Below are 27046 nucleotides of genomic sequence, written 5' to 3'. Positions count from 1 at the left end.
TCTCTTCTCTTCTCTTCTCTTCTCTTCTCTTCTTTCCTCTGTCCCTCCCCCTAAAGGGCAAGGAATTATCTAAGGGTCATCAGAAAGGGATCTTTGTAGAGAAGGTGAGCACTAGTTCTCTCTGCCTTTAAGGTCTGTAGAAGTAGAAGGTATATTTATGTAACTGAGTTAACATGAGGACAGGAAATGGTGGGCAAGGCAAGCCGGAGTCATTGGTGTCCATCTTCCTGATCTCGCTTCTGGTAGGATTTGTTGATGTAACGTGCCATTGAGTGGCCTGTAACTCATTGTGACCCTATGCACCATAGTTCCAAACCCTGCTCTATCCTTAGCCAGTCTCACTGTCTCTGACATACCTACCCTCATTATCCCAGTTACTGTGTTCATTCATCTCATCCAGGGTCTTCCATTCCTGTGTTGTTCCTTCACTCTTGCAAGCATGATACCCTTCTCCAAGGACTGATTCCTCTCGGCCACATACCCAAAGTATATGAGATGGAGCTTCAAAATCCATTCCTCCTAGGAGCAACCTAGTTTCACCCTCTCCATGGCAGACATGTTTGTTCTCTTAGTGGTCCATGGTATGTTCAATACTCTTCTCCAATATCACAACTCAGAGGCATCAATGCTTTTTGTGTCAACCTTTGTCATTGGCCATCTCTCTGATGCATAGCAAATAATTGTGAAGACAGTGGCCTGAATAAGACATACCTTAGTCTCTAGACTGACAATATTGCTTTGTAGCACTTTGGAGCAGTCCTTGATGGCAGATTTATCCAGTATAATTCTTATTTTGATTTCCTGACTACTGGTGCCAAGTGGTGTTAATTGTGGATCTGAGCAAGCTGAAATTGTTAACAATCTCAATCTCTTCTCCATCCATCCATCATGGTGCTTCCAATTAGTCCAGTGACATGGACTAAGTTTGTTATTGTATTTCTAGCTATAGGCATAGCTAGCTGATAAAGTAGGCTGAGAAAGAACATCTGTTAACTTAGGCATAAGTACTACTTGGGAGGTAGAAAAGAAACAAATCTGGGAGTGATCTATTTCTCCCTCCATCAGCAAGACAGAAAAGTGTTGAGCTTGTCTAAATTCTGTTTCTTCCATGGAGCGCTACCCTTTGTTAATGGCAGAGTAAAAGCAATTACAAAAAATTGAAGTATAAATGAAAAAAAAATTAACATTGCCAGAAGATGGATACCTGGAAAATGTGTTGAGTTGATGTACACATATGGGAAAAGAAAAAAAAGAAGACAACATTAAAATTATTGAACTACAGGTAAACTATTGAAAGAACTTACTTCCAGAATGCCACTGAAACTGCCATTCTGAAAGCTTAGGGATGAAGAGTTCCTGTTAGATGGATACTTTACTTCCTAATTCATTTAATTCATAAGTTTATGGTTTAATGTTATTAATTGAGCCAGTTCCAACTCACAGTGACTGTATGTGTGCACAGTAGAACTGCCACAAAGAGTTTTCAGGGAAACCACTTGTTAGGCCCATCTTCCAACTGTGTGTACTACTCAGGAACTCAAATTGTATATAACAGCCATCACTAACTTTGATGCTACTATCATAAAATTTTCATTTTTTCTTTTAAACCCATTGATACTTAACTTAGCAATATTCTTACAAACTTATAACTTAATTTAGCAATATTTCAAGTATTATAAACTAATAACTAAAAATTACAAACATAAAACTCAACTTATGCAAATTTATATAAATTTATAACAACTTAGCAATATTCTTGAAAAACTTATAACTTTGTTATGAAAGCAATTTCTTCATTTTCCTTAGATTTTAGATCAAGTTCAAAACAAATCACTAAATTCTTGTAGAACTAGGTAAATATCATTTTTAAATGTATAGGCAAATAAACATTATTTTGGGGGAAAATACCATTTATCTTCCTATGAATTATCATTTCATGTCCTGTTATTTAAACTCAAACTACTTAGGTTGAATTGATAGATTATGACATCTGATAATACATAAGTTAAAGTCAAAGCAAAGGGAGCAAAGGCAGCATAGGGAAAGCTGAATCTAACTTCTAATACTCTACAAAGGGTAACTGTCCCCATCAACAACATCAACAGTATAAAACTGTAAGGTCAGATTTGGACTTTCATTCTGCTATACCTATGTCTACTTATTACTGGGCCTGAAATTCACTGCAAATGACCAGATTGATTTTATAAAATCTCTTCTCACTCACAGTTGCAGGGTTTGTTAGGGAAATAGGTTATAGGGGAAGGCAAAGGTTATCACACAGTGAAAGTCTAGGTTTATTAAATAGGTTCCAAGCCAGATTAACAAGATACAATCAATTAGTTCAGATAACTTCTCAATCAATAGCAAGATGCTGTTATTGTTATATGCCATTGAGTCGTCTACAACTTATAGTGACCCTATGCACAACAGCTGTCTTGAGTGAGTCTCACTGATTTGGACACAGTTACCGCCATTGCCCCAGTTACTGTATTACTCCATCTCATCCAAGGTCTTCCTCTCCTTCTCTGACCTTCCCCCTTCCAAGCATGATGTCCTTTTCCACATATCAGTCCCTCCTGGCCATGTGCCCAAAGTATTTAAGATGGAGATTCAATATCTTAGTTAGCTTCCAAGGAGAAATTTGATTCTCCCCTTTCCAAGACAGACCTATTTGTTTTCTTGCTGGTCCATGGTATGTTCAAGACTTTTCTCCAGCACTACAACCCAAAAACAGGGATTCCTCTGTCATCTTTAGTCATTATCCAGCTCTCTGATGCATAGCAAGTAATTGTAAAGACCATTGCCTGGGTCAGGAACACCTTGGTCTCTAGATTGACATTGCTGCTTCTCAATATTCTGGCCAAGTCCCTAGCAGCAGCTTTAATTAATACAATTCATTTTTTTTATTTCCTGGCTTTTGGTGCCGAGCGTGTTGACTGTGGATCTTAGCAAGCTGAAATCAATAACCACCTCAATCTCTTCTCTATCTATTCTGGTGCTGTTAATTGGCCTCATGGCAAGAATTTTTGTCTTCTTGATGTTGAGCTTCAATCAGAATTGAAGATTACAGTCCTTGACCTTCTGTAGTAAGTGTTTCAGGTCCTTCTCAGTTTTAGCAAGCAAGGTTGTGTCATCTGCATAATATAGGTTGTTGATGATTCTTTCTCCAATCCTGATGCCACATTCCTCCTCATAAAGCTGGGCCTCCCAAATGATCTTTCTGCATATAGATTGCAAAGGGAGGGAGACTAGATGCATCCCTGATGCACTCCTTTCCTGAGTTTTGAACCATGCAGTGTTTCCTTGCTCTGTTCTGAGGACTGCTTCCTGGTCCAAGTATAGGTTCCACATGAGCAAAATCAAGTGTTATGGGATTCCATTCTTCTCAAGGTTAGCCACAGTTTGGTGTGATCCACACAATCAAATGCCTTTATATAGTTCAAGAAACACAGATAGGCATTCTTCTGGTATTCTTCGCTTTCTGTGATAATGTCTCTAGTGTCACGAACCAGACTGTCTAAAGCCAGACTGTACTTCTGGTAGTTCTGTCAATGTAGTGTTCCATTCATCTTTAGCCGGATTTTGCTTGTGTGTGATATTAGTGATATTGTTTGATAATTTCCACACTCTGATAGGTTACCTATTTTTGGAATAGAAATAAATATGGATCTCTTCCTGTCAGTTTGCCAGGCAGTTGTCCTCCATATTTCTTGGTGCAAAGCATCACATAAGTGAATTATGGCCTAAGTTGTCATATTAAAGTTTGGCTGCAGGGAGGGAGGTGCTGGACAGGGTAGGCAGAAGTTCAAGGGATCCTGGTGTAGCAAGGAAAGGGAAGGGATAAAACACAGAATAGAAAAATGTCCCTCCATTAATCTGGGCTGATTCTAAGTCAACAGCAAGCTATCTCTGGAGCAGGAACTTCTGGCCCTTAAAGACATGCACTGCTTTCTCTGTTTCTTCTTTCCTAGTGTTGAGGTTTCCATCTCAAGAGCTCTGGCTCTTGCTGGCATCTGGCTATGTGAGGCAATGTCTTGCCACAGACAGTCTGATTAGCTCTCTCTCTCTCCCTCTTATGGCTGTTTCATAGTTGTTGATGATGTAGAAAATGCTGCTGAAAAGTGACGCATGTGTCTGCAGTTAGGCAGCTGGAGTCCACGCACTTGGTAGGGGACATAGCTAAGGCAAAGAATAGAAAAGCCATTCTCAAAACTTCTAACCCCTCAGTCAAACAATATCTGAATATAATAGTTTTATGGTTGTGTTATGGACATCTAATTTAAATCATAGAATACTACTATTTAGTAAGAGTTTATTATGCTATAATTTTACATTTAATAAGTTATATAAGAACAGACCTTGTAGAGGAAGAAATTCTGATGAAAAGAAGAGAAATTTCTGGAGCATTTTAGAGCATTTATTTCAGTGATTTTCATGAGAAGTTTGGGGGAAATGAAAATAGAATTTGATGATTTGTGGAACAATTTTGTTTTGATTTCACTTCAAATGTTTTTCAAAGAATTCTAGAATGAGACACGATTTAGGACTTCAATCTTCTTTTCATGTTTCCTTCTCTTCCATCAACTTATCCTAGTATGTTCCCAAATAAAAAAGTCTGCTCAACACCAATTCACATCTTGAGTAATTAATGTGTCCCACTTGCGTGGCAACTAAGGGGTCCTGGATCATTTTCTCATCCTTAAACATTTGTATTAATGTTATAAAAGACAAAGTCTATTTCTCTATATCTCAATTTCTCTACTGAAATTTGTCCCACCATCAAGTATGTCTGTAAGTATATATTGATGTAGGGATATCAGAAAGCAATGTATTGATGTGCTATTTTATGAACTTTGATAAATGATGGTAGTTATAGAATGGTTTCAGGGCTTTTGTTCATAGGGTTGCTGTGAATTGTGCTCAACTCAACGGCAATCAACAACAACAACAAAGGCAACAATTTTAGCTAATAGTTACAGTTGTAGATGAGTGTACTCTGTCACAATATTAGCACTTCGGAAATTAATTAATGGTGGGTGTTGTTTCTCATCTTATCAGACATAAGGTCTTAAATCAAGTAACGATGCATAAGTCAGGCCTTTGGTTTCCTAAGTTTCTGAGACAGAGCAAAGGCTGTGTTTCTTCACCTGATTGCCACTCAGAAACAGAATTCCTTGATGAGATAATTACTTACTTAGTCTTTATACAGGAAATTGCATTACTTTGTAATCTTGCCTCATTTACAAGGAAAGGTAAATTTCTTCTATCACAGGACCTTTCTGGCTTTATCTCTGCTTGTAGGTTACTAAGACAACTGAGGTACATAATAGTCTGTTTTGTTTCATATCTTATAATTCTGATTTACTTCCTTAACTGTATTTATTCCCCTACAGCCTTCTTTTATTTGCCTTCTCTTTGTTGTAAAATTTTCAATTGACTGGGGTTGTCAGTGAAGTTTTCCCAACATTGTATTCAATAAAAAACCTGTTGGACTTTTTTTAACCTGTCCTCTGATTTTCCTTTCAATTTCTTTCAAGCTCAAATTGCATTCATATTATAACAAATGACCACAAATTTGCAAATATAGGAGATTTATTTGCTATTTCAGAAAAGCAGGGATAAAAAAGAAGAATTTTGAGGATAGCAGCATTGTATTTCTGATGGATAAGGACTAAATGATTCATTTATCATTGATAGAATCAGAGCTCAGAGAACAATAACCAGGATAACAAGGTGCTTAGGCTTGAAACTCTGGTTTGAATGTTATTTTGGTACTGAAATGAAAGTGTCTCAGATCATTAACGATTTAGAGGTTTAACTGTTAATAAACTATTAGTGTATCAAAATAAACCAAGTTGGAGAGAAAATCAGAGGCCTACAATCTTAAATCTATTTTCTCTATGCCTTCAGCTATGCTCTTGGTTCTCATGTGAGAAGGTTTTCTCTTGTCAGACATTTGTCAAAGCTTAAGACAGATTGGTTGTTACAATTCAGGATGAGTTACACATATGTATTAAACAGCCTATAGTACACAAATTAGCCCCAAACAACAAAGCGTTTTCCCATCAGAAAATAGATAATAACAACAACAGTGTTAACAGTATTGATATTGAGGAATCAATCCTAAGTTATGGCCAAATGTTAGCTGTCTCTTAACAGTAGCCTCAACAACAACCATGTTCACTATACTGAAATTAGAAACCCTAAGTTATGGCCAGATGTTAGCTATCTCTTACCAATAGGCTCAACACTGAGATATTCTGGAGCCTTGGTACCTTTATAATTCTATTCTTAGCTTAAATTCGCCCCAAGACTGGAGTTGTTTGGAGGACAGAGTGGTTCCCAATATCTTGTGAGAATTCTATAACCCAGGTCTGAGGAGGTCAAGGATGGTGGTTGAGGTTAGCTCTGGATTCACCTGAAACTAATAGTCCACTATTACCCTAAGACTAATCCAGAGCTTTAGTAGGTTCCTGCAGGCTGACAGTCTTCTTTCTATAATTCAGGGCAATTCTAGAATACTCCCAGTATGCTCTTCAGTTACCATAAGATTAAGGAAAATTATGTTGGTCAGGTCATTCTAATCAAGACAGATACTTGTTACTTATTTTGGCAATTTTTGAATCATATTGAAGTCAGGAAAAAGGATAGTTTAATAGCCTTTCTCTATAATAGTGTAGGAACTCACCATCCCCTACATGGGAAATATTGTCCTTTTGCTAGAGATGGATGTCATTACTATTTTGTGAACATTTTAGCATGTGCTGTGTGTCATAATCTACCTTTTTCTGACCTATATTATGTCAAAACAGCATCAGGCTAAAGAACAAAGAGTCTTAGAGAAACATCTTTTTAGGAGGCAGAGAACTCTCTCAATGAAGTGAGAAAGTTTCTGTGCAAATTACTTCTAAAATATCATGGTTTGAGATTTGAGAGGCTTTCCTGACATATTTTATTTATTTATTTAAACAATATACAAAGCTTTCATCTCTCCCATTTCAAGTAGTCCTTACTCTGGAAAGCAGGTGTTAGCATCACTATCCCCAGTTTGTTAACCAAGGAACTGATGATCAATAAAGTAAAACTATCATTAAACTGAAGAATTAAAATCTAAATACCATATCCTCCTCACCTCACTAGTGAATACACTCCATAACGTGGCTAGACCTTCCCATGGAAGTCTCAGCATGTTAACCCTTTACAGTATGCCCTGCTTTCACTTTTCTTATTGCAACATATTTTGCAAACAGTTCATTGTTTCTATTTAGTTTGGAAATGTGTGTAATCTTCTGTCTGGCTCCCTTATTTCCCAATATGATCCACATATATTGAATTATCCTCAGAGATATTACAGGTGCCCAGGGTCAATAATAAGTAGAAATGAGGCCAGTATGAAATTCTCTTGACTTAATTTTTTTCTATTTGTACACCAGAGCCTGTGTAACCTGAGATGAAAATCAGTTTTGTGAGAAAGTAAATTGAATTTCAAATGTATCAATGATTTTAGAAAATGGTGTGATTTTTTTTCCCTGTAAAGGGATTACTGCTTGGGAATAAAATAGAGTTTGTTAGAAGGACATACTTAGCAATGTTATGTAAAAGATCCAGGAAGAGAAATATATAAAGAATTCTACAATAGAAGAGGCATCTCATATCTACTGAAACACCAGTACAGTTGAGAATGGCACCAGTCTATAGTATGGCCCTGCATATGTGAATTAAAAAAGACATCCGTGCTAGTACCACCGAGCTTAACTAGGAGGTGGGGTAATAACAGAAGATTTAAGACTTACCCTTTGGAGTAAGTATCCAGCGGATTTTAGCCTCATTTCACACTTGGCCTTAGTTCTTTAGATAATACAAAAATTCTCCATTATGTTATGTGAGCTTAAAGACAAAAAGAAACACTATTTCATCATGACATTCAATTGCCGGACATTTTAAAAGACACGAATCTGGAAATAAAATAAAGCAAAACCCAACAAACCAACTAAAAGGGTTCTTAAACTCTTAGGGTGCCATAAATGTGCCATGACTCCCACTCTGAGCCTGCTGCTTACGTAACAGTTTATAGATTAATTGCAACAGATGAAACAAAAGAAAGCTAAAAGCAGAGTCTCAAAAGATAAAAATTCAGCTGCTCACAGATAACCTTGTACCTGTTTCTTACAGTGCCCAAGGGCAAAAATATTACAACAATATTAAGGCTAGTACGTCACATTTAATGTTTATAATGACAGCTGTGAGTATTTCTTAGTATTTCTCAGATATAAAATTTGTGTATGTAGGTTACTTCATTTCTTGATATTTATTAAACAAAAAGTTGCAGAAATTTGACATTATCCTCTTATTACTACATTTAGAAGAACTTGCATAATGCAATTTTTAGAATGAACTATTAAATATTTCAAAAAGAAAATATTTATAATCCTTTTTGTAAAATGTTGACTTGTACCACATTATTAACCAGTAGTAAGTAAAACAAACAAACAAATAAACAAAAAAAAAAATGGAGGCAGGAGTTTCAATTGACTTTAAGCTGCAATCTTTTAAGTCATATACGATGAAGCTATTCCAGAAATCGATTTGTTGCGAAATACTGGAGGGAGGGGAGAGGGAGAAATAAAAATTTTGGATAGCCAGTAACATTTTCAATTTATACATTGAATTTGCTGTTGTTGTTGTTGTTAAGTGCAGTCGAGTGGCAGGCGACTCATAGAGCCCCTATGAAGGAGAGTCCTCGAAGCTTGGGTGCCTTTCATCCTCTCTCCAGGTTCATAGGATTTCCGGAGGCAAGCTATTAACGAAGTGGATGCCACTCCTCCTTCCAAACATTTAATTTAGAGGACAATATTAGCCTCTAACATAGCAGTTGTGTATATTATATGAGATAATGCTGTAAAAATATTTCACCCAGTAGTTGTTGTTGTTAATGTTGAGTCACCTGCAACTCATACAGACTCTGTGAACAATATCTCTGAACCCTGCTCTATCCTGAGCAAATCTCACTGTCTCTGACACACCTGCCCCATTGACCCAATTACTGCAGCAAACCATCTTATCCACTATCTACCTCTTCTGCATTGTCCCTTTAACCTTTCAAGCACGATGCTCTTTTCCAAGGATTGGTCCCTTATGCCAACATGCCCAAAGTATGTGAGATGGAGCTTTAAAATTCTTGTCTCTACAAGCAACTTGGCTTCCAACCCTTTCCAAGACAGACCTGTTTGTTCTCTTGACAGTCCTTAATATATTCAATACTCTTCTTCAGCAACAACCAAAAAACATCAATTCTTCTTCTATTATATTTATTTATTGTCCAGCTTTGTGATGCATAGCAACTAAATATGAATACCAGGGCTTGTATCAGGCACACCTTAGTCTCAAGACTGACATTATTTCTCCTCCGCACTCTAGAGAGGTCTCTGACAGCAGATTTCCCTAATGCAATTTGTCTGTTCATTTTCTGATTGCTAGTGCTAAAAAGATTGATTGTGGAACCAAGCAAGCTGAAATTGTTAGTAATTTCAATCTTTTCTCCATCTATCATGGTGCTATCTTTGGCCCAGTGGTGAGAATATTTGTCTTCCTGATATTGAGCTACAATCCCTATAGAAGACTTCAGTCCTTGACATTCTACAACAAATGTTTCAGGCCCTTCTCAGATTCAGCAAGGAAGGTGGTGTCATCTATGTAACACAGGTTGTTGATGAGTCTTCCTTCAAACATGATGTCACATTCCTCATCATAAGGTCCAGCTTCTCAAATGATCTGTTCTGCATACAGATTGAAAAGGTATGGAGGCAACATGCATCTCTGACATACTTCTTTCTTGATTTTGAACCATGCTTGATTTGTCTCCTTGCTCTGTTCTGAGGACTGCTTCCTGGTCCAAATATACGTTTTGAATGAGCACAATTAAATATTCTGGGATTCACATTCTTCTCAAGGTTAGCCATAATTTGTAGTGATCCACACAGTCAAAGCCTTTGCCTCGTCAATGAAACACAGATAGGCATTCCTCTGGTATACTCTGCTTTCTTTCTCATGTGGCCTTATTAGGAATGTTGTTGTTGTGTGTTGTGGAGTCAGAACCGACTCATAGCTGACCCTGAAGTGAGTTTTCACAAGCAGTAAGTCTCACAGGAGGAGATTGCCTATTCATCTCCCACAGAGCAGCTGGTGGATTTGATACCATGCCTTTGGGTTTGTAGAATAGTAACAAAAGTTAGTACTTTTGTAAAAATAATTTATAAAGACTACAAATACTTTTATATTCTTCTAGTCAATGTTGGGCAACCTTTTTTATTAACAGACTTGCATAGAAATAAGGTCTGGTGGTCCCGGGGTAAGGAGTTCCACTGCCAACTCAAAGGCAAGATGTTCGAATCCACTAGTTGCTGTGTCAGCGAAAGATGGGCAATTTACAGGCCCCGAAAATCCACTGGTGGGACAGGAATGATTCAGATCCTACTCAAAGACACACAAGAACAACATAAATAAAAGTATGGTGCTGCATTATTGAGAACTTGGCAACACACATCATTCTTCTGCATCTTAATCTTTGCATTGATATTTTAAGAGATACAGTCAAGTCGTATTATTTCCATTTTATAGAAAGGTTCAAGAACTCACCCAGACTCATACAGGCAATTGGTAGCATTTGAGATCTTTTAAAGAATGGGGTCATGCTGGGCTGATTTGCCTACTTAATGGACTTTCTGAAGAAGAGATGTAATAAATATACTCTGTGCCATTCCCTAAGTGGTACCCTACTGTTTTTCTTTATTTTCAGTTGATATGGCCTAGGGATAGTTGGTAGTTTACATATTTTATGTATTAAGGACAAATTGATGGATTCTTTACTAAGTTCTTTGAAGAACTATCATTATGAATATATTTCATCCCCTAGCTTAGGCATGTAAGGTTTTTTTCCCTCCTTTGTGTATACTTGTACACAAATGTGCAAAGAATCATGTTTCTTTCTTAGAAAAAGTATTGCAGGAGATTCACCATATTAGTCTGTCTTGTGAGGGAATATAGTTTCCTTCACTATACCAATCAGACACATTTCATGCTATTTGCAGTATTTATATTCAAAATAATTTTTTGGAGAAGAAGATATATTTGCCCACAAAACTAATTGTTACCAAATAACCAGTGAGTACTCATATGAAACACTTATTAGCTCTTAAGTAAATGATTCAGTGTATTGCATTTATGAAGATGAAATGCCTAAAGGATTCAACATAATTCCTATAGACTGACCTGATATTTCCACATTCAGCTCTCTTATCTATTGCTTCTGCAAAAGATTTAAAAATTTTTTCATTTGATAAAACAAAAATATAAAGTTTAGGTCCACCTATATATTTATTTTAAAGTTGTGCTTATTTAAACTCAGATAATTGCAGCTATAATTTTTATAAAAAATTTAAACCCTGGGAAATCAATGCATCTTTATTTCTAGGCAACTTATGTGAGGTGTTCGCCTCAGACTCAATGTGCAAGTTACACTTTAAATGAAAAAAAGATCAAAAACAACAAAACAATGAAACCAACAAGACAACAAATACTTAAGACAAACACAGTCACCAAAATACAGAAAGATTCAGACTCCACACAAAGTCACTGAGCTAAACACATTCCAAGAACTCTTAATCCCATATTGAATAAACACAAGGTAAGACTTTTACAGAACACATAGAGGATACAAACCTCTTTGTAGATACTTAGATTTTAGAGCAAACTTTGAAAAAGTTGTAGATAAAGAATTGACATTTCCCACTAAGATTTACAGCCTTGGAAACCTGATGGAGAGCAGTGTCAACAGCAATGGGTGAATGGAATAGTTAAGATCTGAATACTGAGTATCTCATGTATTAACAGACAAAACAAACAAACAAACGAATAAACAAACAATGTCTTGGAAAAAGTGTAGCCAGATCTTTATTGGAGGAAAAGGTGATGAAGCTTCATTTTTCATAATTTGGGAAGGTTGCTAGAAACTATTCCTTGGAAGGGGACATCGTGTTTGGAAAAGTGGAAAGTCAGCCAAAAGGAAGATCCTCAATAAGATGGGTTGACATAGTAGGGGCAGCAATGGGCACAAGTGTGTCAGAATGGATGAAGATGGCATAGAATAGGATAAGACAGGGTTCAGGTCTGTTGTCCATATGGTTGTATGAGCCTTACTTGACTAGACAGTGCATAACAACTCTGGTGGACCAGGGATCTCTGGTGGTCTTGGGATAAGAAGCTGTACTGCAATCCCAAAGGCTCACATTTCAAATTCAAAAGGCTCACACAAGCTGCTCCACAGAACAAAGATAGGTAACCTTCTCTTGTATGACTTACTGCCTCTGAAAATTTGGAGAGGTCAGCTCTGGGTCGGTTCTGACATGATGGCACACAGCATCAATGGAGTATATTCAACAAGGATGCTATTTTCTTTGAGCATGTTTATATACTTAATTTCACTTTTGAAAAAAGTTCAAGGATATACAAAGTTTCAGAAATCTGCATGGCATGTGACTATAGCACAGATATATCTTGTAGACTGTTCAACTAGAGGAATAGATAGAGTCAGTCACATAGCTGATTATATGGAGCAATAATACTGAAGGATATGGTCTATATTGTTTGTAGACCTCCAGCCTAAACCAATATTAGAGGGATTACTTGTGTTTATAAAATTAAATAACCTATTTTTGACTTTTCAAATAGTCAAGTGAAGTTATAAAAAATATAGTTAAAAAAATTGATTTATATTGTGTTTGTTAAAATAAAGGCCAAGATGCTATGGCAGCTATATAGTAACTTAAGACAGAGATTTATTTTTCTTTTATCTAATAGTCCTATTCATTTAAGGGGTTAGGGCAGTGCTCTGGTTGAACAGGTGGCTGTTAACCTAAAGGTAAGTTGTTCAAATCCACTTTATGGCTGAAGTCATATAAGACTTCAACTCTATCTTGTATGGTTTTATAAGTTGAAACTGACCTGACGGCATAAAGCAACCAACTAATTTATTTAGAGCACCTCTGCTTTGCAAGGTCATTCAGAGACACAGGTTCCTTCTATGTTTTTTTGCTAAGCTGTCTTCAGGACTTTGTCTTCATCGTTATGTTTGTATTTGGGACACTGTGATCTCCCTTTTGTGCTTACTACTGTAGAATCTGTCCCAACTCACACAACCCTCCCTAGGTTTTCAAAGCTGTAAATCATTATGAGAAGAGACTACTTACCTTTTTCTCAAGGAGAAACTCTTGGATTCAACTTTTCGAATAATCTGCTACATTATGCACAGAGCTTTTTATTAAGCTTTAGGTTTCTGCTTTTGTAAATCCTAATAGGAGATATCCTTTCTTCCTAGGAACCATTGGCAGATTTGAACCATTAGAGATGAGCAGTCTTTTGATTAGCAGTGTGACACACTATGGACTACATGCCCCCAAGTTTTATGACCAAGATATGGAAGTGACATGCATTAATTCTATTCACTTTTGAAGATAAGGACCTAATCACATGGGAGTCGCAGGACAAAAGAAGCTGGGGAATATAGTCTGGTTTTTAAATCATGCACCAAAGAAAGAACTGTTAAGGAAAGCTAGCAGTCTGCCCCACATTGGAAGGGGTAACACTCTTGAAAGATAAGCTTGTTTGAACAAATGGATTTCCAAGCAAAATACTGGGGCAAAAAATTAGAGCAGCTCTTTAATAAGAGAAAACAGGCTATGGGGCATAGGGCCATGAGCATATCTCTACAAAGGCTGGGGAAAGAATAAGAATCACATAGCCCCTTATTGTCTCCAAGCATAAAAAAGATCAGGAGCTTGTAGCCTAGCCCCATGTGCCTGCAGAGCTCCACCAGCAGCAAGAGGTTCTTTTATTCATTGCTAAATCACAGACTCACAGTTATAGTACCAATAGGAGATTTATTAGGGAAGGAAGTTCAAAAGTGGGAAGGCAAAGAATATTATCCAAAATAAGTTCAGATTTTAACTCAGCAATTCCAAGGCACAACTCCTTAGGTAGTCCAGGCTCTGATTTCAATTCAAGCAGCTTTTTCTCCCATCATCAAAGGCAAGAACAGCCCCATCCAGCTGTGGCCAGCACAAATGCTAGGAGCATCAGGTCACACCTTTTGCCACTGTTTGTCTACAGCAATGATAGGCTTTGCATCACCAGGGTCTCACTCTTACTAGGGTCTTGCTGCCACAAGCCTTGCTTGCCTCAAGTCTTGTTTCAAGTCTTTCTGGCCTCAAGTCTTGCTGCTCGGTGTGGGAAGCACTCCTTCAGTTTTTCTACTCCTACAGCTAATGCTGCTTTGCAATATTGTATGTCTGCAGGTAAGGAAGTTGGAGACCAGAGGCTAAATGGCTAAAAAGGCACCAACTTTTAGTCTAATATCGCACAGCTATTATGAAAATTGAATATATCAAAGAACATATCCCTTTGTCACTTTATGATATTGCCAAATTTCAGTGCTTTTTTGCCTTGGAATCTTTTTGTCATAATGCAAATTTAAGCTCAATGTAAATGTAAAATTTCTCCTGTTGTCTGAGAAATACTAGAGAAAGGAGTAGGCATAGCACTGGCTTGGAGTTCAAAATGATAGTGACTTCTTTACGCTGTATACAAAGCCCTTTTACATGCATTATGTTTTATTTTCTCCTCTCAAGCTTAGTTATTCTGAATATTATCAATTTACAAATTCCTCAGACTTGAACTTCGGGCCCATTACTGGGGGAACAGGAGTTTAGGCAGCCAGAATGCTCTTTGGAGACAGAGATGACAATGCTTCATTTCACATACTGTGGGCATGTTGCCAGGAGAGGTTAATCCTTGGAGTGGGAAATCAGACTTGGAGAGGTGCAGTGTCAGTAAAGAGAGTAAGACCCTCAATGAGATGGATCAACACAGTGACTGCAGCAATGGATTCAAATGTGTTAGAGATGGTGACGATGACACAGGATAGGACAGGGATCAGTGGCTTGTAGAGCTGATATGAATCATTTGACTCACTGACACCCAATGACAACGCTATTCAAAATATACTGAGCTTTTCGCTACTCCATTTTGGGATCTCAGTATTTGAAGAAAACAGTTTCTTTTCTATTTTCAGATTGCCAGGGACAATGATTCTTTAAATTTTAAATACAAAACAAGCAAAACTTGCATGGCTTGTAGAAAATGATTTCCTAACTAAAAATAAGACTTCCTGGCAGGAGCTGTTTGCTGGATCAGAATTTTAGAGCTTCTCCCTGGCCAAACTTTGTCTCCAGTGGGTTGTCTATTCTCACTGCGCACTAAGCAATGGCTTTCTTTCTTCATTAAGTGGATTTTCTGTAAGTAATGAGAGGATATCTTGGCTGCTACTCGTGGAAAGGTTTGGTGATTTGCGGTTTGTTTTTTTTTTTTTTAAATGATGGAAAAATAGACTCTCTTAATAGCTAAGTTCTTGAGTTCAAATTAGCAAAGCAAGTGGACAGTTCATGATTTCTCATTTACGTAACTTCAGTATGCTGAGGTATCTTTGTTTATTGTCCAAGTTACAGTTGAGGGATATAAAACCAAAATAATTTCTTAGCTTTCTACTTCATTCTTCTAGAGAATACTTGCATAATGGAGTAAGAACAGGGCTCCTGATTGGATGCATGAATTACTTAGACAGGCAAAAATTACAGACAACCTAAGAAAGTTAAGTTATAAAGTGATCCTTGTAATCTTATTTTACAACACTAAGGACATATGGCATTTACGATTACACTTATTAGCAGATGACACACACATACATGAAGTGATTTTTTTAACTTGTGTGAAAGTGGAAGGTGGAAAGCATTGGACTGTCCAGGAAAAAAGACTTTTAGCTAAAATACAAAAGAGCATTCCTTTCCTATAATCCCCAAAATACTATTATCTATCTAGTGGGAAAATGGAATTAAACCACTTTAATTTGTGCTTTCCTGTTTATTATTTATTTTTACTCATGTTTCTTAAATATTTCAGTTTCTTTATTTCTGGAATTTATCTTGGCAGAGACTTTGTCAGATTTTCTATTGAGATGCTTACCTTTCACTGAATGGCAAACATTTCAGCAGTTCATGTTAAAGTAACATTGACATGTTGTTGTCATGTGCTATCAAGTCAATTGCAACTCATAGTGACATATTTTCTAATGACTGCTCAGAACTTCAATCCTTCTGGAATTTACATAGATTATTCTATGTTAGGGATTTATCTTCTTATTTTTTATCTGTCTCTCATAACCACTTGCTCCAACAACACTTGTATCATGGGGGGGGAACTGGACTTGTGATTGTCAGACTGAAAACTGTGCAACTTTCAATGATATCTTGAGAGAATCGTGACTCTTCTTCTTCTCGTTGTTAGGTGCCATGTGTCAACTCTGACTTATAGTGACCCTTTGTACAACAGCTCTGATCCCTGCTCTATCTTGAGCCAATTGTCACTGACACACCTATCCTGATTACCCCAATCACTGAATCTATAGTGGAAGACACAGAACATTGGTTTGTTAATGCTAAAATATGTTAATATACTCTATGTGCTAAATTCCTAAAAAAAAATTTCTTTAAGTTGGGCAGTATTATAAGGAAGTAGAAAGGGAAAAATGTAATTTAAATGTTGTGCCAAATCCTCATTATATAATACATGAACTGGGGAAAGTATTATTTTACAGAATAAAGAGTAGCCAAGACAACAGGATAATTTGCTTCATGTACTGTCTAGAATTAATATTGCTATACTCAGAGAACATTTATCTGTACCTCTGAGCTGCTATTCATAATCTTGCTGAGAATTTTCATCTTATCTATAAGGAAGATTTTATACCTATAATGTTAGTTTTTGAAAAGATGGATTTTATACCTATAATGTTAGTTTTTGACAAGATAACAGTACAGATGCATGCAATGGCGCATCGTTTCTGTAAATAAATCCTTGAGCGAGGTATTCTGTGAAATAGTGATGGAATTGTGTTAAAATGTCATTTCCAACAAGATAAAATGCTTTCTTAATTAGAATAAAATACTAGTTGTCATTTGTGTTTACTTTGTGACATTATATGCTAGACTTTTCCATTTTTGGATTGGCTTTTCACCATTGACTTTTTCCCCTCAAAGTTGTATTTTAAAAATTTTGTGTCACAGGAAAAGAGTTTCTGTTTCTCCTCTTGTGAAAAGGATAAAAAAAGTAATTAAGAAAAGGTTGGAAGCATTGCAATAAATCAAGTGATCATGAAAGTACAAAACTGGGTAAAAATGTCAGTAATTTCTTGCTCATGAGTGACTCCTTTTATATGGAGTAGTTCTGGAAGTCAAACCCTTTTGCTTATGGACACAATTTACTTTTTTTTCAGCTTGTAAGTAATGACTTTATCAGTCAAATGACATCTAATGGTATAAATATTTGTACTCAATTTCATCCTACTCTTAAGGTAGACAACTCAGTTTAGGTCTTGAGTGAGGTCTTTTGACAAGCAGCACCAGCATTCCTGGAAACTTGTTGAAAGTGGCCTACTCTAGTGGAACAGTTGTTTGGTGTTCCACAGCTAAGTGAAGGGTCAGTTATGATGAGCATTTCGAACTCGTCAACTACTCTGAGGACAAAAGATGTGACAGAAAGATATGGCAGTCAGCTTCTGTAAGGAGCTCAGGGTCGGAAACCTTATGGAGAAATGCTGGAGACACTAGGGAGCAGTCCTCTGTCCTGTAGAGTTTCTGAGTCAGATCAACTCAGTGGTAATGTGGTGATAGTGGTAGTTCTGCAGCACGAAAGGAACAACCTTAGACCTTCTACATCTCCAGCTTTTCTGGTAAACATCAAGTATTTACTTGGGGTTGGGGAGGGAATAACTTGGCAGGAATAGGAAGGACAAGAAAAATCTTCCAGATAATGAACATATATTCAATGGAATTACTGGTTTAAGACTTTTGAGCCTGACAGACCTGGGCTGCAGTCCTAATTTTGCCATTTACTGGGCATTTTACCAGCAAGTTGTTTAGTTGTCTTGACTCCAGCTGAAATGTTTGACTCTTAATTCAGTATTATTTTGTTTCATTTTCTTCACCTTAGCTCAAATTAGATGTTTATCTCTCTATTCTCTATTGTCTCTCTTAGGCTTCCAGTCACATTAACCTTATAAACAAAATAGTGGAGCATATATAATTATACTCAGTTCTGCCTGTTTTTCGATGATACATGTGCTCTATACTTACAATCTTTCTATAAACAGAGACCCAATCCAAAACACTGACACATAAGGGAGCTACAAGCAAGAAGAAATAGAGGAAATTTGTATTAAAGCATTATTAAGTTATTTTTAGAGCTTCAATTGCATTAATAAGTCTGCTGCTTAATATCTTTATAACTTGCACTAAAATAATGAATCAATATGTCTGACTGTATACTTGTTGTATATTTTTAACTTGACCTCGTGACTATAATAAGATAACTTCTGGGGAAGATGTGGTAGTCTTAGCTGTTGACAAATTTAAAACATTTATGCTGTTATGAACTATATCCTTAAGTAATACTCAAAGAAAGACAAAGAGATGTTCAGTTTCTCTTTAAATCTGGTTGTTATGAAACTTTTCAGTGTAAGAGTTAATATCAAATGCTTTAATGAAGCATGTGTCTTTTACAATTTAAAACAATTATATCCTACATAAGATACCAGTATAATAATATATATAAACAAACAGTAATACATTACAGAAGATAAACTTATATTATCCATTCTACACATTTTTAATCAACTTTAGAAAAATATCTTCAGCTTTTCCCCCTTAATTTATTGTGGTTTAATTATCTCATTCTCTTAAAACTTTTTATTTTATTTATTGTTTTACTTTATTGTGACTTGGGTGAAAGTACAAATCCAATTGGTTTTCTAGTCCATCACGCATGTGCATTTTGTCTATGAAACTAATGACAATATATACAGTGAAACTGTATCATTTCCCCCTTCTTCCTTATAATTGTCATTTCCATTAATCCTTCTAATTCTTTTCTGCCTTCCGAGGTTTGTTTTTAGATTAATACTGCTCTTTTGATCTTATGTAGTTGATGATTCTAATAAGTATCTTCCCAGTGTTATTGTTTATTTTATAAGCTTGTCTATCATGTGGTCACCAAGTTGAGTTGTGGGAATAATATTTGAAGGGTGACTAATGGCTATATTCTTAGTGTTTTCATTAGTGTCTATTGGACCAGTAACCCTGGCCCTTTGTGTTTTCTAACTTCTATGATCCGTCTTAGAGTGTCAGCAGCAATAGCTAAACACCATCAAGTTCTTCTGGTCTCAAGGGCATGTGGTTTGAATTTTATTGGGCATTGGCCATTTGGACTAATTGTTTTAAACACCTTTGCTTTTCTACAATCTTCTTTGTTCCAGACAAAGAGAGACCAATACCTTAGCTGTCTGCTTATAAACTTTTAACACCCAGGCACTATTCATCAATGTAGGATGTAGAATACTGCTTTTGTGAACTATATTACAACAATGGACCTTGATGTTTCTAAAGACTATAATCCTGAATCCCTAGGACCAGAAATTCAATGACTCATGGCAAAGAGTTATGATTAAGACATTTACTTAAATTTGCCTTCTGTTAGCTCTGATATACATGGAGCAGGAGTGGCATCCATTTTCTAAAAAATATGCCTTCGCAAGCTATGAACTTATAAATGTCAATAGTTGTGGAGGGGCTTCAGACCTTTAGTTCATAAGGTCACTATGAGTTGTGATTGACTCAAAGGCAATAAAAAGAACAACAACAATACTAATATTAATATAGATCTACCTATCATCTGCCAAACTTATTCATGGTCATGGATGTATAAACTCTTATATTTCCTTGTTAAATAATTTTTTCAGTATTTCAGAATATTTTGACTTTGTGTGGCTTTTCAAGAAAAGAGTTATGTTTTTAACATTCTATTATTTAATTTATGTATGTGAATTTAGCCAAAAGATAATTTTTATTATGATAAAAACAATGTTTAAAAAAATTTCCTGTTATGCACAAGCTAGCCACATATAATAATTGGCAGATTTTGTAAGGAGTATAACTGCATAAATAAACTTAAGTAGATCTTAAAACACCTAATTTATTATATTAACAGTTTTGAATGGGTACCAGCCAACTCATATTCTGAATAGATTTAATCCCTTTTTCTCTCCATTGACACCAAGTCCAGAGTAGTTCATAGCAATCCTCCATTGGATTTCTGAGGATTTAACTCTATGGAGAGGAGATTGCCTTTCTTTTTATATTGGTGCAACTGATGGAGTCAAATCAGTGACATTTGTTTAGTAGCCCCACCAAATATTTCACCTGGAAAAAACTTATTCATCCGACTAGTAGTTAAAGCTGAAAAGCAAATCTTGCCAATAACAAACAGGAGACAATAAATATAATTGCAAGTGTAAAATATTTTGTGCTATGTTAAATTGACTAAAATATTTTAGATTTGCTATTTAAGTTTATATTTGCTGTTTGTCTATTTGTAGAGGATTTATTTCCAGGTGTTACTTCTACACTGTGATTTTTTTTTCCCTTCCCCTTGAAATTCTGAAGATAATTTTAGGAACACTGAATTTATGACTTAAATGACTGAAAAAAATACTTGGTAAATTTTTAAAAGTTCTTAGCATGGTTTGAGTTAGGTTTTCCTTAATTTATGAAAGGGAAAGAAAGAAATCTATATGGCTTAGAAATTGGACACAAATACACTCTTCTACTGACATAGAGTTCACACCTGCTACAAGTTTAGCTGACTTTCTCTTCTCTTCAGTACGAGTTAAAACTCTTTCATGACCACTGAGATCTGTAACATTTTCTACCTCTGGATTTTATTGATGGAGTCCCAGTGGCTGTACTCTGTAATGTCTTGGCTGCTTAACTACAAAGATTTATAGCCTAGGATTCCCTAGGAATGGCTATTCTGAGCCAAAATTGACTCAGGAGCAGTGAGGGGGGGTACTGTTATGATTTTGTGCCATTTAAAATGTCTAATTGCATTGAGCTTTGGTGTTGGAGATGGGTACAGAATATACCATGAACTGCCCAAAGAACAGGTATGTCTTGCAAAAAGTGCAGCCAACATGCTCCTTAAAGGTAAGGGTGTTGAAGCTCCTCTCATATACTTTGAGCCCGTTGTTAAGTGGGGTTATGCCCTTGAAAGAGACAGTATGCTTGGGAAGGTGGAGAATTAGTGAAAGAGAAGAAAACTCTCAAAGAGATGGATTGACACCGTTACTGCAGCAATGAGTTCAAGTGTGTTAGAAATGAGGTTGGTATAGGACAGGACAGGATTCAGATGTGTTGTTCTTAGGGTGGATATGAATTGTATTCAACTGGATGGCACTCCACAGCCACAATCACAATGGCATTGATGCAGGATCTTGACAAAACACTTAAAAAGGTCATGCATTTGGTGTTTTTTAGCTATAGCTATGTGAAAAAGTGTTGCAGAAAGTGTTGCATACCAGACGTAAGGTTTTAGAGAATCTCTTTTTAGAGTTCTGCACAGAAAAATTTTACATTTACTGTTTCCTGCATGTTGTTGGTAAGATCTACTTTTCAATATTAAGTAATAGCCAAATGATTGAGTTGTTTCCGGGTGAAATATTTTGTGCACTTATGACCATAGGCACAAATGAGTAGGGGAGCTCTGGTGGCTGAGTCTGTGGGAGTTGCACTGCTAACCCAAAGGCCATGCTTCTCTGGTGTTGAGCTCACCAATGGCACCTCAGGAAAAGGATGCACAATCTCCTCCTGTGTTATTTATAGCCCTGGAAACTCACTGGAGAGTCAGCTGCCTCTTACACTTCGGCCACGAAGGCTTCTGAACAATTGTGTGTAGCTTCTGTAGGATGCCTTTGGATAGTACTTTAGATACCCATTTTAAAAAACAAACAAACAAAAAAAAAACCCCAACACACTTGTTTCCTTGAAAATTTTTTTTAAATTACACTTAAAAAATGACAAGATGGACTACTTTTTCCTGTCTTTTTCCATCTAACCTACTTCTTGCCCACTGATGCATATATAGCACACATATTTAGAAAAACCTATAATTCATAACAAAGATTACAACACCATAATGACTCAGTGTGCATTCCATTAATGAATAAACATTGCAGTCACGAAAAATTTTACAAGCACTAAAGAAAAATCATCTTCTGAAAGGGTTACATTATGGCAGTCACCGTTTCTAAGGGTGATGGACATGCCTGGAGACCTTAGTGGAGTTTTGCAATCTGGCCAAACCCAACTTCCCTCCTACACGGTACCTGTGCCTGGTCCATGTTTTGTGGCCTACTTGAGTGATTCGATGCTATTTTTGCAGATAAGTTCATAGAGTGAAAGTGCTCTTTAGAAAAGCAAATTCTCAAGGTTCTAATAATGGGCAAAAGTGAGTGTGAAGAGCTAGATGAGTAAGTTGAAGATGAGGCTCTATCAGAATCTTCTTTAAACACATTGGAAAACCACCCCCTAGGCTGAGCAAAGAAGAAGAAAGTCGTGCCTTGCCGAGAGGAGAGTCTGGTAGGCATTCTGCATTCTTCTGTTTTCCTGTTTGTGAGAATATCTGTGAAATAAAACTACCCTGGAGGATCCCAGTGACAGGGTCCAAACACAAGGAATGGAGAATAGACCACCATTCATAGCTCTTGCACTAGGTTCACATGTCCCCCTTGCTTCCATTCAATAGTGAGGCACAATCAGTTCTCAGGTTCGTTTTTCCATAAGTGAAGGATTTGTAGCTGGACCTGCTATAAACAGGCAGTGTAAATAAGGGTTCCAAATCCCATTTCCATGCTAGTTACCAAACACTTGCATTGTTACCAGCACAGAGAGAAAATAGTCTTGCTTTTAGGGCGTTTGTGGGTTTTTAAATTTTGGGGGCAGCCCAAGTATTGTTTTGGTTTGGTTTTGTTTTTTTTAAAAAGTCATAATTCTTTGATTCCAGAGTTTCTTTCTTGAAGAGGGAGCAATACACAATTTAAAGACAAGCATGTGGCATTTGCTGAATTGTGGGTGCCATAAGGTTTGAGGAGGTGAGATACACGATGACTAGAAATTGGACTGTTCTTCCCAGGTTCCTAAAACATCATTGAATTTGATGTTTTCAGGGTATTAGTTGGCCTCCTACAGCTATGCACTTTCTTATATTCTTGAAGCTGGTTTTTATTCTTCTAACAGAGTTAGGATTTTGTGTACTAACCACAGATCTGGGAAAAGAAATGAAGAGTTTTCAGTATAACAGGTCAATTGGTCAGCAAACATAGATAGGTTATAGAATTCTGCCCGAGATTGTTTTGAGAGCTCCTTTCTGAAGAAATTTTCTTCTTAGTGAGGTCTAATTATTTTTTCCCCCTAGACTCAGACCCAATGTCCTTAAGACAGAGATTCTATGTCAAAATAGGCATTTATGTCAAAAAGATATACTTTTCTCTTGAAAAGTCCATTTTACCAGCTAAAAAACTAAATTACCAAGAAATCTGGAAACAAGTATGAATGTGGACAATGTATCCTATGTGCAAACATCTTAGATGTGATTATACATAGAACAAAATGAACATTCCTCTGATAATAAAAATATTTTATGTCTAATTCAAGCAATGTTTTAAAATTTCTCTGACTGTTTGAGAGTCTTAAGAAGTCTTAAAATTTAAAAAATTTATTATCCTTAGATATTTCACTATCCACAGAAACTAAATGTCATTCTGTAGTTTATCATAAATAATGTATACCACTAAGGTTATATCAAGCCTTTAACTTTTATAAGCTCAGTCAGTCAGATAATATCAGTGAATCAGTGAATAACATGCATTTAATTTGATATATGTGTGTAATATCTATCTATCTGGCAGCCTAGTGGTAAGGAATTGTACCACTAATCCAAAGCCAAGAGGCTCAAATCCATGGGAGAAGGATGGGCGGTCTCTTTCCATGTGATTTCAGTCTCTGAAAACCTGCTAGAGGTATATCCATGTAATTGGTTCCATAATATTTTTAAAAGATATATGTTAAATGATAAGTAATGCTTTGATTTAAAAAACAAACAGAAAAGGGGAATAGAAATGTTATGAAGCATGACTTCATAGGTAGGCTGCACTGACAAGATCATGTGTCTTAAAGAACTCAAAGAGAGGAAAACCTTGACCCTGTGGGTATCTTTGGTAACAGCATTCTGCATATAGGAGCTCAAAACCACAAAACTCATAGCTGACCCTTAGCTGTCTCTCTGATATTATCTATCTCTCTCCCTTGGTGTCATTGATGAATTGCAGAAAGGTGCACCTTAGAGTTAGTAGGACAAATCCTTAAGGACTATATTCCTGAGCTCCCTCCACATAGGATCAGCAAATCTTGTGACCAGGGTGGAAAAAGCCAGGTGAGGAGGGGACATAATAGGAAGCCCAAGCAGATAGGAGATTGAAGCCAATTTTAAAGGCCTTACTGTTGCTTGAAATGGTTTGAAGAACACAGAAAGGATTTGAGCAGAATAGTGACTTGATCTATGTTTTTAAAGGATTATTATTACAGTTAAAGAAAGGAAGAAGCAAAAAGGAGGGACTGTGATCAGCTGCAGAAATTCAGCTGATATTCTTTAGTGCTTTGCAATAGGACCACAGCAATAACAGTCTGTGGTTTGTTAATAAAGACAACAAGATTTATCTGCTAATAAGAAAATTAAGTCTTTCATTTGTGACTTGAGAACCTTGAAGGATGGAGCTGTCATCTATTAAAATAAAAAGTCATGGTTGGAGCAATTACAAGTGATTATGAATTGTTATTGCTGTCAAGTGGAGTATGACCCATAGTGATGCTATGAACAACATATTCCAACCCTGTCAGATTCTATGTCATCCTCCTCATCTCTGACGTACGTGAACCCATTGCTGAAGCTAGTGTGTCAATCCATTTAGTCTAGGGTCTTCCTCTTTTTCACTGACCCTACACCTCTCCAAGCATGATGTCTGTCTCCAATTAATAGCTCTCCAAACGTGCCCAAAGTATGCGAAACAAACTTTGTCATCTTTGTCTCTAAGTAGAAACTCTGGCTGTACTTTTGCCAAGACTTATTTGTTCTTTTGGAAATCGATGGGATATTCAGTACTCTTCTGCAACACCACGGCTTGAAGGTTTCAGTGCTTGTTCCATCATCCTTATTTTATTGTCCAACTTTCAGATGCACTGCAAGTTTAACACCATATCCTGAATCAGATGCAAGTTAGTCTTCAAACTGATATTGCTCCTCAGTAATTTGGAGTGATTCCTGACTGCAGACTATATCTCCCTGTCTCCTGACTGCTGATGCCAAGGGTGATGATTGTCAATCTAAGTCAGATATAATTGTGGACAATTTCAATCTTTTCTCCATTAATCATAATGTTACCTATTCTTCTTGTGATGAGAATTTTTATTTTCTTGACATTGAAATGTAATTCATAATGAGGTGTGTAGTCTTTGATCTTCTGCAGCAAGTGTTTCAAATCTTCCTGACTTTCAGCAAGCAAGGTTGTGCCATCTGTATAACACAGACTGCATTCCTCTAATCCTGATGCCACATTCTTAGTCATAGAATCCATCATCTTGAATAATTTGCTCAGTGCACAGATTCAATAAGTATGGAGAGGGTACACAACCCTGATGTAATTTTTTTTAATTTTAAACTATATATAGTTCTCTTGCTCTGTTTGTACAACAGCCTCTTGGTCTAAGTGTAGGTGAGAAGGTGCAAGAGAAGATCAATAAGCCTCTTAGAGGTCCAGGAGTGATGAGCAGATTATTTTTTTCAGAGGAGGACCAGGGAGGCAATACTTTGAAGAAGAGTAAAAATGTAGAGTTGGCATTTAAGACCATGGGATTCAATGAGGTCACTAAGAAGAGAGTAATTCATTGTAGTCATAACAGAAAGAAAAGCAATCCAAGGACAGAGCCCTGGGAACTCTTAACTTAATGAGATGGTAGTAGTGCTGGGACATGGATGAGAAAGAATCAGCAAATGAGATGGAACAGGTAAAGAGGAAGGAGATGAGAGACATGTGATGTCTTGGAAGCCAAGTGAATAAAGTATTCCAAGTTCCTTCAGGATATAAGCATTGCTTAAATTTTACCCATTACAATGAAGTTTGGTGAGAACTGAACTTCTACAAATCTGTCTTATTTCTCCATGCTTCCAAAGTTCTTTTGCTTTGACAGAGAGAAGTCTTACCACTTTTCTATCACTCCTTTTAATGAAAAATATTTGAGTTTTGATTCTCTGATAGGTTTTCACCTTGCACAGTTTCCATCTTTTGGAGACTTTATTGTTGTTATGTGTTGCTGAGTTGGTTGTGTCTTTTAAGAATGGGCTCATAGCTGATCTTCTAGCCCAGTTTTTTCAGAGGCCATAAATCACATGAATGGAGATTGCCCATCATTCTCCTTGTGAGAAGCTGGTGTATTTGAATTATGTGTCTTTGAATTGACAGCACAACTCATTATCTATGAGGCTACCAAAGTTCTCTATAGCTTCAGAAAAATAGGTAGGGACGCTGTGTGTGATATCTCCTACTCTGTAAGTAGATACATAGCTCAGTGTTTCCACAATTCTGCCTCATCAGCTTGGTATTTCTCCTTGTGAGTCAACAATTTTAAATAATAATTCTTGAAATAATAATCTGAATCCTTATCTTTGTCTTGATCCATAGATACAAACAAGATAAAACCTTCTCCCTTTAGCATATGATGTCTTAGGCTGGGTTCTCTGGAGAAATAAAATCAAAGTACATATCTATATATCTACTTAAGTATCTATCACCAATGTAGCATTTCACTCTCTCTGCTAAGGAACTGAGCTGTCAAGTCAAAGGCATGCTGCTGTTGGAATTCATTCACTATCTCCTCTATTGGGAAAGGATGGACAATCTCCTCCTGCTGTTTATTGCTCCTGCAAACCCACTGGAGGGTAAATGATGGCTTAGTTCTGACTCAAAGGTACAAAACTACAGCAGTTACATAGCTATCAA

At 36.6% G+C, this 27046-nt stretch overlaps 1 protein-coding gene and 1 pseudogene across 1 annotated transcript in view; both read left to right on the top strand.

The window, feature by feature from the left end:
• LOC102858384 (fibroblast growth factor 14-like) overlaps positions 1-27046 on the top strand; it is a 936720-nt gene that overhangs the window by 203327 nt on the left and 706347 nt on the right. The window lies entirely within an intron of this gene.
• Positions 26019-27046, top strand: part of LOC102867875 — a 19657-nt pseudogene continuing 18629 nt past the window's right edge.

This window comes from Elephantulus edwardii, unplaced genomic scaffold (assembly GCF_000299155.1).
Source record: "Elephantulus edwardii isolate Elephantulus edwardi_28Jun2011 unplaced genomic scaffold, EleEdw1.0 scaffold00003, whole genome shotgun sequence".
Classification (NCBI taxonomy): Eukaryota; Metazoa; Chordata; class Mammalia; order Macroscelidea; family Macroscelididae; genus Elephantulus; species Elephantulus edwardii.
Note: the sequence above shows the minus strand (reverse complement) of the source record. Positions and strands in the feature narration are given on the sequence as shown.